The sequence below is a fragment of the Rattus norvegicus genome, chromosome 5 (assembly GCF_021556685.1).
Source record: "Rattus norvegicus strain SHRSP/BbbUtx chromosome 5, alternate assembly SHRSP_T2T, whole genome shotgun sequence".
Taxonomy (NCBI): domain Eukaryota; kingdom Metazoa; phylum Chordata; class Mammalia; order Rodentia; family Muridae; genus Rattus; species Rattus norvegicus.
This window is the reverse complement of record NC_141538.1, coordinates 117,359,560-117,371,363: the sequence shown is the minus strand read 5'-3', so window position 1 is coordinate 117,371,363 and position 11,804 is coordinate 117,359,560. Positions and strand designations below refer to the sequence as shown.

The window sequence follows — 11,804 nt, the reverse complement described above, 5'->3', positions numbered from 1 at the left end:
GAAAAGGAAGCAGATAGAACCCTTCCATTTCACTATCTTTTCTCATTGCCACATTTTCTTCCCCATGTTTAGAGCACAGTTTGAAAATCACATGACTTAGGACTGCAGATACTGATCAGCCTTTAGAAGCATTTGCTGTAATTGCAGAGGACCACAGTTTGGTTTACAGTACCCACACTGGACAGATTAAGCCACCTACAACTCCACCTACAAAAGAATATCATCCTTTGGTGTTCATTGGTACCCATATGCATGCACACATATATACATGCATGTCTTAGGTGGGTTTTATTGCTGTGAACAGACACCATGATCAAGGAAGCCAGGAACAGACTAAGTATCCTCAGGCAGCTAGGAGGAGGGTCTCCAAGCCCACCCCCACCGTGACGCACTTCCTCCAACAAGGCCACACATTCTAATAGTGTCATTCCCTGGGCCAAGCATATGCAAACCATCACACATTCATAAACATAATTAAAAAGAATAAACATTAGAGGAGAGCCATAGAACTAGTTGGTCTGTAAGGTTCTACCAGTCTAGACACATTATTTACAGTAAATTACTGGTTACTTTCCCAAACAGTATTCCCCCAATTCTAGCAGCCACGGCACATATGTGTTGTTATTTATGTTTATTTTAATTTTGGTTGTGAGCCTAGCCTTTAACGGCTGAGCCATCTCTCCAGCCCTTATGTTTATTTTATAAAAATGGAAGTCAGTCAGCTTTTCTCTGTAGGCAATCTTATTAATGAACAAAAATAATATTATGCTTTCTTTGACTTAAATATAGAATAGCATTTCAGAATTCTGGGTGGAATTAAGCCAAATTGAAGCCAACAAGAACCAGATATAAAATAAATTATAAATTATTTCACTAAAATAAATAATCCCCTGTGTGTGTGTGTGTGTGTGTGTGTGTGTGTGTGTGTGTGTGTGTGTGTGTTTTGTTTTGTTTTCATTCTTGTGGTATCTGAAAGGTGCTGAATAAATTTATTTTAGAGAGAAGTCAATTATTGTGAGAGAAAATAATTGTATTCTTTGGTGATGTTCTAGTTTGTTTCTACTGTTATGATAAACTTCATGACCAAAAGTGACTTGTGGGAGGAAAGAGGTTAATTATCTTAAAGGTTTCAGTCCATTGTTGAGGGAAGCCAGGGCAAGAACTTGAGGCAGAAACTTAAAAGCAGGAACTGAAGCAAAAAACATAGAGAAAAGACACTTTCTTTTTCTGTCTCTGTCTCTCTGTCTCTATGTCTCCATGTATCCATGTATCTATCTATCTATCTATCTATCTATCTATCTATCTATCTATCTATCTATCTATCTATCTATCTATCTATTTGTATATGTATATGTACAAATAGCATGTATATGTATATGTATATGTATATGTATATGTATATGTATATGTATATGTATATGTATATGTATATGTATATGTATATGTATATGTATATGTATATGTATATGTATATGTATATGTATATGTATATGTATATGTATATGATGTATATGTATATGTATATGTATATGTATATGTATATGTATATGTATATGTATATGTATATGTATATGTATATGTATATGTATATGTATATGTATATGATGTATGTCATCTGTATTGCTCATCTACCTTTCTTCCTAAACTCACTTTTCCCAGCTTCACTGAGTTGACAACTGAAGCTAACATTTGAAGTGGTAGAATCCTGAAAATAAAGTAATAAGAGATTAAGAAATTTGATTTGCATCTTTTTGGCTATACAAGACCATTTTATAATCTATAGAAGACAAACCCCTCAGTATTTAATTCTGTTTCTTTTTATACTACTGTCTTTATCCCTGCACATCTTGTAGAAAAGACAAATTCTGGATTGAAGATTTTGTGGGTAGGTTGATGACTTCTCTACCCACTGGAAGCCCCACCAGGCTACAAAACCAAGAGGTAGCTACTTCAGTCTCCACATCCTCAGCTGATAGGAAACTTTGCCAGGGTGATTCCCAATGACTCCCTAGAACATCCATTCTACTAGGTCTCCAGCTAGTTCCAGAGATGCCTCCCCACTGATTTCCATTCTCACTCCCAGTCCTGCCTCACCCCTTCTCTCCAAAAATATTCAACATCCCCGTTCGCCTCCTCACCCACTCTCCCACCCAGTTCCATCTCTCCATCCATCTCTAATGACTATTTTGTTTCCCTTTTGAGTAAGATTCAAGTATCCTTCCTCAGGTCTTCCTTCATACTTTGGGTCTGTGGAATGTAAGATGGTGTATAATGTCCACTTGTGAGTACATACTATATGTGACTTTCTGGGTCTGGGTTACCTCACTCAGCATGATCTTTTCTAGTTCCATCCATTTGCCCGTAGATTTCATGATGTTCTTGTTTTTAATGGCTGAATACTATTACATTACATAGATGTATTATATTGTCTTTACCCATTCTTCAGTTTAGGGACATTTAGGTTGGCTATTATGACTAAAGCTGCTAGGAATATTGTTGACCAACTGTTCTTGTTGGGTGGTGGGGAATCTTTTGGGTATATGCCAAAGAGGTTATAGCTGTGTCTTGGTTTAAACAGAGACAAAGAGAGGAAGAATCTTTAACGTCCAAGAAGTGTAAGGTCCGTTGGAGACCCCCCACTCAATAGGTGGGGAGACCGGAATCGCTGCAATATGCAAGAGATTTATTGTTCCAACATACATTGGAGTTCCCCAGCACGCAGGCAAGAGGAGACCTCGAGCTCACAAAGCACACACTTTTTATAAATATTTTGGTGGGGAATTCAGTGGTCGCCTGAGTTGGATGGCTGAGATTGGTTACCCTGAGCAACATTTAAAATTATTGGTCAACTCAAATGGGAAAGTTGTTTCCTTCATTTGGCCCTGTCCTGCCCCTCTTGTGTGATTTGTGGTATTTCCTGGCATTGTCTTTACTCTGAGTCACTTCCCTCTCTGTCCTCATCTTAGGCAGGGTCGTTCCCTGTTTAGGCCATTTCCTTATCTGTCCTTACTCCAGGTAGTCTGGCTATGAGCCACCACCCCCCCTCCCCCCCATCATGGGGAGCTGACCTGTTATTTCTGACAGGGTTCTCACCGAAGCAGTTAAAGAAATGTTCACAACCTTAGTCATTAGGGAAATGCAAATTAAAATGACTGTAAGATTTCATCTTACAAGTGTCAGAATGGCTAAGATCAAGAACTCAAGTGACAGCACATGCTGGCAACAATGTGGAGCAAGAAGAATACTCGTCCATAGCTGGTGGGAATGTAAACTTTTATAAACCACTTTGGAAATCTGTTCAGCAGTTTCTTAGAAAAATGGTGGCCATTTGTATTCAAACTAATACAATTACCATTTTTAAGGCTGTTAATGATATAACAAGACCATTTATCAGTATATGTATATGACCTAGATTTACAAACCTCATTTTTCTAGTTAGATAAATAAATTTGTACAGTCAGTTATATGAGATGACTGCTGTTATATACATATTATGAGTAAGAAAATTGAGATGTAGAGAACATTCATAGTATACTAGTCCACACAATTTGTGGCTGTTGCCTACTTAATAAACCTGTAAAAGTATATGGAATAAAGTACATATATTTAATAGGCTTTATTCTTTCTATACAGAACATTTTGTCTCACAACGAATTGGGAGCCAAGTTGAGAGATTCCTCATGACTTCTGAGGCATCGCCTTACTGTCAACACTTAATACCAAAATGGTATAGTTATCACAATTGATAGTTACATGAATTCATCATGATTACCCAGAGTCTACAGTTTACATGGAGGCCCATTGTTTTGTGCATCCTATGAGTGAGGAAAAGTTTATAATTACATGCCTAGAGAAGTTTCCTCCCCCCACCCTCATAAATTCTCATCCCCTGTGAATCATTTCGCTTTTTAGTGTCTTTATTGCTTTGGCTTTTTCTGAGTGCCAAACACTTGGAATCATACATGTAGAGTTTTGCATTTGTACCTTTTATTTAAAACTGAATCAAGTCTCCCTGTCATTTCCTGCCATGATTTAGTATTTGGAGCATTGAACAACAACAACAAAAATTCCACAGTCTAGATATACCACAATTTATCTGTTAACCATTAAAGATATCTCAGTTGTTTTTAATTTTTTACAGTCACAAACAAATCTGCTTTACATATCCATAACACCTCTAACTTGTTTGTCAAACACCAAGGAATTAAAGTACTGGATATTATGGCAAAATATACATACCTTTATAAAACTAAATCACTGCACCATCTTCTGTAATGTTGGTATCATTTGGAATTTTGGTCAGTAATGAAAGTAAATTTCTATATTGTCAATGTTCACTATTTTTTTGGCATTCTAGAAAGTGTGTAGAGTTACTTCAGGATCATTGAAGTTTAAATTTATTAGTAATATATGATGTGAATAATTTTTAATATATTTTCCATTTGTAGGTCGTCTAAGTTGAGTTGTCTCTTTTTGTAGTTGGCCCACTCGTAAATATTTATTTCATTCATTTGACGTATGTGTCTAGAATATATGCACACTTGTATGGAACAGGTGGAGGCCAGAAGAGGTTATCACCTCAGAAATGGAGTTACAGGCATTTGCAGGCTACATAACATGTTATGTGGGTACTGAGATAGGAACAACTCCTGTGGAATCATAGGAAAATTCCACAGGCTACACCCCTCCCCTAAGAAAATCTCCCCTGCCAGGAAATTCCACCAGTTATACCTCCCCTACCCATTTGTGGTTTTATGACCTAGTTATATCCTGTCCTCATGGTAGTCACATGACCAGCAGGACCAGCAGAGACTTTCCACCGCCTAAATCCACAGCATTGCTCCAGGCACCAAGGAAAATGTGACCACGATGTGGACCGATGAAGTTAAAGGGCAAATGGTTCCAACCAATCCTTGTGTGCCTGGATGTACCCATCCCTATTCCTGTGGCTTTTGTGGTTCTTGTGCATGTACCTGTAGGATGGAGTTCTTCGCCTTCTTCTCCTGCTTGAAGGCTGAGGAACCCTGACTCACCGGAATTAATAAACCTCTTCCTGATTGCATCGAATCTCAGCTCCGGTGGTCTTTGGGGACAAGTGGATCTTTGGTGGTGGTCCTTCGGGTCCAACCCTCCAGTCCTCACAATAGCCTAGCAAACACTCAATCATTGAGCCATCACCCCAGCTCTTTGCGGACCATTTTAATTTAAGATGTGTGTGTATATTATATATTGAGCTTTATCAGTCCTTTGTAGATTTGGGTGACAATATCTCATCTGATATGTTCATTGCAACAATTTCCTCATAGCATGTAGCTCAAGTGTAAATTCTCATTCTCTTGACAATGCAGAGGACCAGCCTCAACTAGGAATGGAATTCCTGAGAGAAGGGGTGTCTGGTGGCAGTGAAACAAATGACTTGAAGTCAAACCCAGAGTTACAAGCTGATGGCCTATGTTGTGCTTGAGACAGGTTTCCAGATTGCTCTCTCTATGCTCTGCTCTCTCTGGAGATCTCCAATCATATCTCTGTGCCAGACAGCCTTTTTTGTGATTCTAAAACCCTCTCTGGATACCCTACCTCTAGTAAATAAAAAGCCTAGTCTTTTATTTACATATCAATTCAGTCTTTACCCCAGTTTCCCTTTTAATTATCGCATGAATCAGCATCTGGTAACTCTAGCCCATTGATTCTTAGAAAGAGTCAGCAGGAACAGACAAACAGAATAAGATCTGATCACTGGGTGGGACCCTGCCCTGATAATACAATTTCTACCTTGCCTTGTTCTTAGCCTAAACTTCCCCTGTTCCAGGCAGTCCTTGAATTCAGGAATCTGCCTGCCTATGTAAGTGTAAACGAATAAACAAATGGCTGGGTGTTGTCCTGGGATCACTGCTCCCTAAATCTTATCTCCTTCCTTAGTATTTTTATGACAAGTTGGTTCACAGTGTAGCTGCCTCTGTTCCTTTAGATCTGTGAAGCTCTTTATTCAATTCATATTGCATCTTTATATTTTGTATGGTTAGGAAATTTTTGAAATTATGTATTTAATCTTAATTCCCACAACCTTAAGGGTTAGCATGTAGGTCAAAGCATCTACGACTTTGCTGAGACATAGACACACCCTGGACTCCTAGATTCATGCTGCCTCTAACTATCATGGAGTCATTTGCCTTGGAAGAGAGGACATTCCTCAAAGGAGAAACATGAAATATGTACACTATTATCCAAACAAACCTTATATCTTGCACCAACTGTCAACAATTGTAGAGGCCCCTGCCCAAGTGGCTCTGTTCCAGGGGTGGTTACTATGTCATTCTGTCCTTTACATGGCCACGTGAAATTGGCATGACAATGTCACTTGCAGAGTATAAACTTCATTTTTACCAAGTCTAACTCATAAGTTTTTTCATTCATTGATTGTAATGTTGGTGTTTGTCTTTCATGATACTATAACAGGATATTGTGATGGGTATTTTTCAAAGATTAAAAATATATTATAATTCTAGAGACTAGGAAGCAGGATCTCAAGATGCTGGGGTCCTATAAAATATTTTGCTATGACACATGATTTCCCCAAATACATTTTAATAATTTCCTCACATAGAGTTTTATGCATTTTGTTAAATTTTATGTCAGAATTTTCCTTTTGAGGTGCTAAGTGAAAACTGATAGTTTGATTTTAATTTCAAGTTTCACTTGTTCAAGGTTGATATACAGTAGTAAGTTGGGTTTGTCTATAATAACCTTATCTTTTTGCTATGGTCTCCAGTCATTTCTTATTCTTTTTCATTTATTTGAATTTTCTATACAGAGATCCAGGTCATTTGTGGAGAAAAATGAGTTTTATTTCTTCCTGATCATGTTACAGGTTGTTTTCTTTCTGTATTGTTATCTCATGCTGGAACACAGAACCCAGGCTGACTCAAGATGCTCTCAGAGGCCCTCATGAAATAACAAAGAAGAAGTTAGTTCTGTGTCCTTCTTCAAGGTCAGATTTGACAAGGTTCAGTCTATGGCTGGTGACAGGGACTCTTGAAGAAGTCAAGGTTACAGTTTTGGGGAACCTAACTCTTCCCCTGGGGCTATGGTTATCAGTCTTATTATAGCTGTGTGTGAGGTATTGTTTGTTCTCTTTGTCAATATTGCTTAATTAGTTTTCTGCTTACTCTGTCCCATTTTCCCCTGTGAACAGTTTATGTGATGCTTTATTTCTTAATAAACTTGCTTGACATCAGACATAACTTGTTTAAGAACTCTTGACCCCAATTTTCCTGTCATTGTTATTTCTGATCTTCCAGTCCTCCTGCTCAAAAACCTGTCACTTAAGAATAACCTACTGGTCCAGGTCAATTCTAGACTTCTAGTACATTGTGGGAAAGCATTGGTGAAGAAGAATACAAAGCCATGTCTTTCATATTATTCAGAAATATTTCAGCTTTTCACTTTAAATATGAAAATAGTCAAGAGGGAAAAAGTTGTAGAGATTACTTATGAAGAAATTTCTAATTCTTTAATTTTTTTATGATAAATAGATTTTTGCTCAATGTATTTCCCTCATCTACTGATACAATAGTGTGGTTTTATTTTTCATAATTCTGTTAGAGTGATGGGTTCAATAGTTAATTTTTGAGTGCTTAATCAGAGATATTTTTCTTGCCTATGATAAATACCATTTGCTTGCTTGGGTGCAATCCATTTTATGAAATTAGTGTTTCAACATGACAATATGTAATTCATGATTTTTGCATCTATATTCATATAGAATTCTGGTTGCACTTTGGATTCTTGGCTTTTTCCTAATGTTGAGACTTACCATTTACATTATAGTAATGATAGTTTCATGGGCTGTGTTTTTCTATTCTGAAAGAGACAATACAGATCTACTTCCTTAATTTCTTCTTTAAATTTGGTTAAATTCATCAATGAACTCATCTGGAACCAGATCTCTCTCTCTCTCTCTCTCTCTCTCTCTCTCTCTCTCTCTCTCTCTCTCTCTCTCTCTGTCCTTTACTTTTTAAAAAATAAATATTCATTCATTTATTTGTTTATTCACTTTACATCCCAATTGCTATCCCCTCCCTGTCCTGAAAGGAAAATTATACAGATTTAAGGTTTAAAAATATGAAGTTAAAAGAATAAGTTTCAAAATTCAGACTCAGGGCTAAACACTGTGAAAAGCCAAGTCCAGGCAGCCCCACCCTGCCGCTAGGACTAACAGACCATAAAGATAAAGAAAAGGAATGCGGGAACCAGCCCGAGTTATCAGGACTGACCCAAACCATCTGGCAGAAAGACACCTCCCCCAGCTTACTCAGAGTCACACCTTAACCAGATGTCCTTCAACCCTGATACGCCCCTAGCTTCTAAAATCCTGTATGCTCTAGTCAATACGTACTCTCCTGCTGTGCTGTAATCTCACTGCCATGTTTAAATGAGCCAATCACTTATAGCCGCGCCAGAAATTAGCCAATTGTGTGTAACCGCGCCAAACCCCCTAGCCTTCCCTATATAAACCCCTGACTTTTGAGCTTCGGGGTTGACACCTCTGTCTCCTGCGCAGGATACGTGTCGACCCGGAGATCCCCATAATAGATCTCCGTAATAAACCTCGCCTTTGCTTATTACATCCAAAATGGTCTCTCTGTGTCTGGGGTCCGTGATTTCCCACGACTTTAGAAAGGGTCTCTCTTCGGGGATCTTTCATTCCCACCCTCACACAGTCCCTCCCCAAACTCCCTCTCCTTCTCTTCTGAGAGGATGAAAGCTCCCCTTGAATATTCATTTCCCTCCCCAGGTCCTAGCACATCAAATCTCTTCAGGGTTAGGTGCATCCACTCCCACTGAGGCCAGACAAGGCAACCCAGTCAGGGGGAGTGTATTCCATAGATAGGCAACTGCAGAGGATCTGATTCAGCTTGATCAGGAGTTCTAAGTAGGAGGTTTTGGGAGCAGTGGAACAAACAACTCAGTCAATGATGGTGTGCAAGCTGACAACTATATATTCTGCTTAAGATAGTGCTCTAGGTAGTTCATGGGTTTTCCAACCAAAGTAAGGAAACCTGCTAGAAAAATTCTAAAAGATCTATAGCAGTGCTCTGGGTCGCTCCTGGGTTTTCCAACCAGTATCAGAAAATCTGCTAAACAAATTTGTGAAGAGTTGTAATAATTCTCTGCATATTTTTGGGTTTACGGACCAATGTCAGAAAATCTGCTAGAAAAATTCAAAAAGGCCTGTAATGCCTCTCTGGCTAGCTCAGCTCTTGCAGTCCAAAGCCCAGTCTTTTATTTACCTATCAATTCAGTCATTTACCCCAGGTTCCCTTTTGATTATCCCACAAATCAGACCAAGCAATAAGCTTTGCTGGATGGAATCCTGCTGGGAGATCACCACTCACACCACTGCTAGACCTAAACTCACTCTGTCCCAGGCTGACCTTGAACTCAGAAATCTACCTCCCTTTGTAAACACAAAGAATAAACTTAGCTGGGTAGGATCCCACCCAGAGACAACAACTCTTTTACTTCCTGGTGCCTCTTGAGCACTTGAACCATGAGTAATGTTTCTTAACTATTCCTTTCCTTTTATAGATTCCATAGTGCAGATGTCTCTGTTCTTTCAGGTCCATGAAGTCCTCATACAATTAGTATTGCATCATTATATTTTTCAGAGTTGAGAAATCCTTTTTTTTTTTAAAGATTTATTTCCAGTTCATGTGTGGTCTTTGGTTGGTGGTTCAGTCTCTCAGAGCTCTGAGGATACAGGTTAGTTGACTCTGTTAGTCTTTCTGTGGAGTTCCTATTTCCTTCAGAGCCCTTATTTCTTGTTCCAACTCTTCCATTAGTCTCACAGCTCCATCAAATGTTTGGCTGTGGGCCTCTGCATCTGTTTAAATCAGTTCCGCAGTGGAGCCTCTCAGAGGACAGTTATGATAGGCTCTTATCAGCAAGCATAACAGAGTATTATTGATAGTGTCAGAGATTAGCACTTGCCAATGGGATGTGTCTCAGCATGGGATGGTTATTGGTGTGCCATTTCTGCTGTCTCTGCTCCATCTTTGGCCCTACATTCTTTGTAGACAGGGTAAACTTAAAGTCAAATGTGTTTTTCGTTGGTTGGTGTCCCTATCTCTACACTGGGGTTCATGCCTGGCTTCAGGGGGGTAGCCACTTTAGGTTCCATATTCCCACTGTTGTCTCATCTAAGGTCACCCTCATTGATACTTGGGAGTCTCCCTTTCCAATGTCTCTGACATATCATTAAGATGTCCTCTACTTTCCCACCTGTGCTGCAAATTTCCATTCATTCTCCTGACCCTCTCGCCCTCTCTCCTGTCTCTCCTTACATCTGATCACTAACTCATCCCCATTTCCTTCCCCTTCCCCTCTCCCATCCATTTTTCTTTCTCCATCTGCTTCCTATGATTATTTTATTTCCCCTTCTAAGTGAGATTAAAGCATCCTCAGTTGGACTTTTCTTCTTTAGCTTTTTTGGTTCTGTACAATATAGTGTAAGTATCCTGTACTTTATGGGAGTTATCCATTTATAAGTGAGTACATACTATGCGTGTAGTTTTTGGGTCTGGGTTACCAAACCCAGGATAATAATCTCCAGTTCCATCCATTTGACTGCAAAATTCATGATGTCTTTGTTTTTAATGGTTGAATAGTATTCTATTGTGTAGATGTACCACAGTTATGTTATTCACTCTTCTGTTGAGGAACACCTAGGTGTATTCAATTTTTGGCTATTATCAATAAAACTGCAATAAATAGAGTGGAGCAGATGCCCTTGTGGGATGGCAGAGCGTCTTTTTGGTATATTCTCAGGAGTGGCATGCCTGGGTCTTGAGATAGAAGTACTCCCAGTTTTCAGAAAAAACATCAAATTTATTTCCAAAATAGCTATACAAGTTTGCACTCCCACCAGCAATGGAGGAGTGTTCTCCCTGCTCCATATCCTCACCAGCATGTCCTATCACGTGAAATTATGGTCTTAGCCTTCCTGACAGGTGTAAGACGGGAACTCAGAGTTGCTTTGATTTGCATTTCCTGAATAAAGATCCTCTCCCAATGTGAAGGCTGCTGCTTTTTTATTTTTCCTATTCAGTTTCCTTTGTCTTACAGAAATGTTTCAATTTCATGAGGTCCCATGTATCAGTTGTTGATCTTAAAGACTGAGCCACTGATGTTGTTTATGAAGGTGTCTCTAGGCCAATGAGTTCAAGGGTGTTCTCCAGTTTTTGTTCTGTTAGATTTAGTGTATCCAGTTTTACATGGAGGTCTTTGATCTTCTTAGATATGAGGTGTGTGCACAAGGGTAAATAAAGTTGTATTTGTATTTGTACTACATAAGGGAATCTGACCCACTCTTCTGTACTATGGGGGAAATGCACACATGTATACTTGAACACACACACACACACACACACACACACACACACACACACACATTTAAATGAGGAAGAATTCATTTTGGATTACAATTTGAGAACATTGTTCTATCACAGTGAGGATGGCACGGGAGTAAGAGGGGAAGACATGAGAGTGGAAGGAGGAAGGTAGAATCAGAAAGCAGAAAAAGACTAGGAAATCAATAGTAGGCTTCAGTGCCAGAGGAGCTTATCCACAGTGACTCACTTCTTCCAATGAGATTAATACAGGTTGCACAACACTTCTAAATAGCATCTCCAGCTGGGTATATCACATATATTTTATAAAAAATTTTAAGCCAAGAAATAAAAAATTAAAGTGTTTTTATTGTTGTTGTTTGAGATTTCTCTTTTCAGATGGATGACCTATTTTTA

General features: G+C 38.8%; 2 non-coding genes across 2 annotated transcripts; both read right to left on the bottom strand.

Moving 5' to 3' along the window:
- Positions 1-9,031: 9,031 nt before the first annotated feature.
- LOC120103242 (U7 small nuclear RNA) lies at positions 9,032-9,093 on the bottom strand. The gene has a single exon (XR_015621531.1). It is a non-coding gene; the product is annotated as a U7 small nuclear RNA (small nuclear RNA).
- A 13-nt stretch (positions 9,094-9,106) lies between these two features.
- On the bottom strand, positions 9,107-9,168 carry LOC120103249 (U7 small nuclear RNA). Its single transcript, XR_015621536.1, has one exon. It is a non-coding gene; the product is annotated as a U7 small nuclear RNA (small nuclear RNA).
- Positions 9,169-11,804: the final 2,636 nt, after the last annotated feature.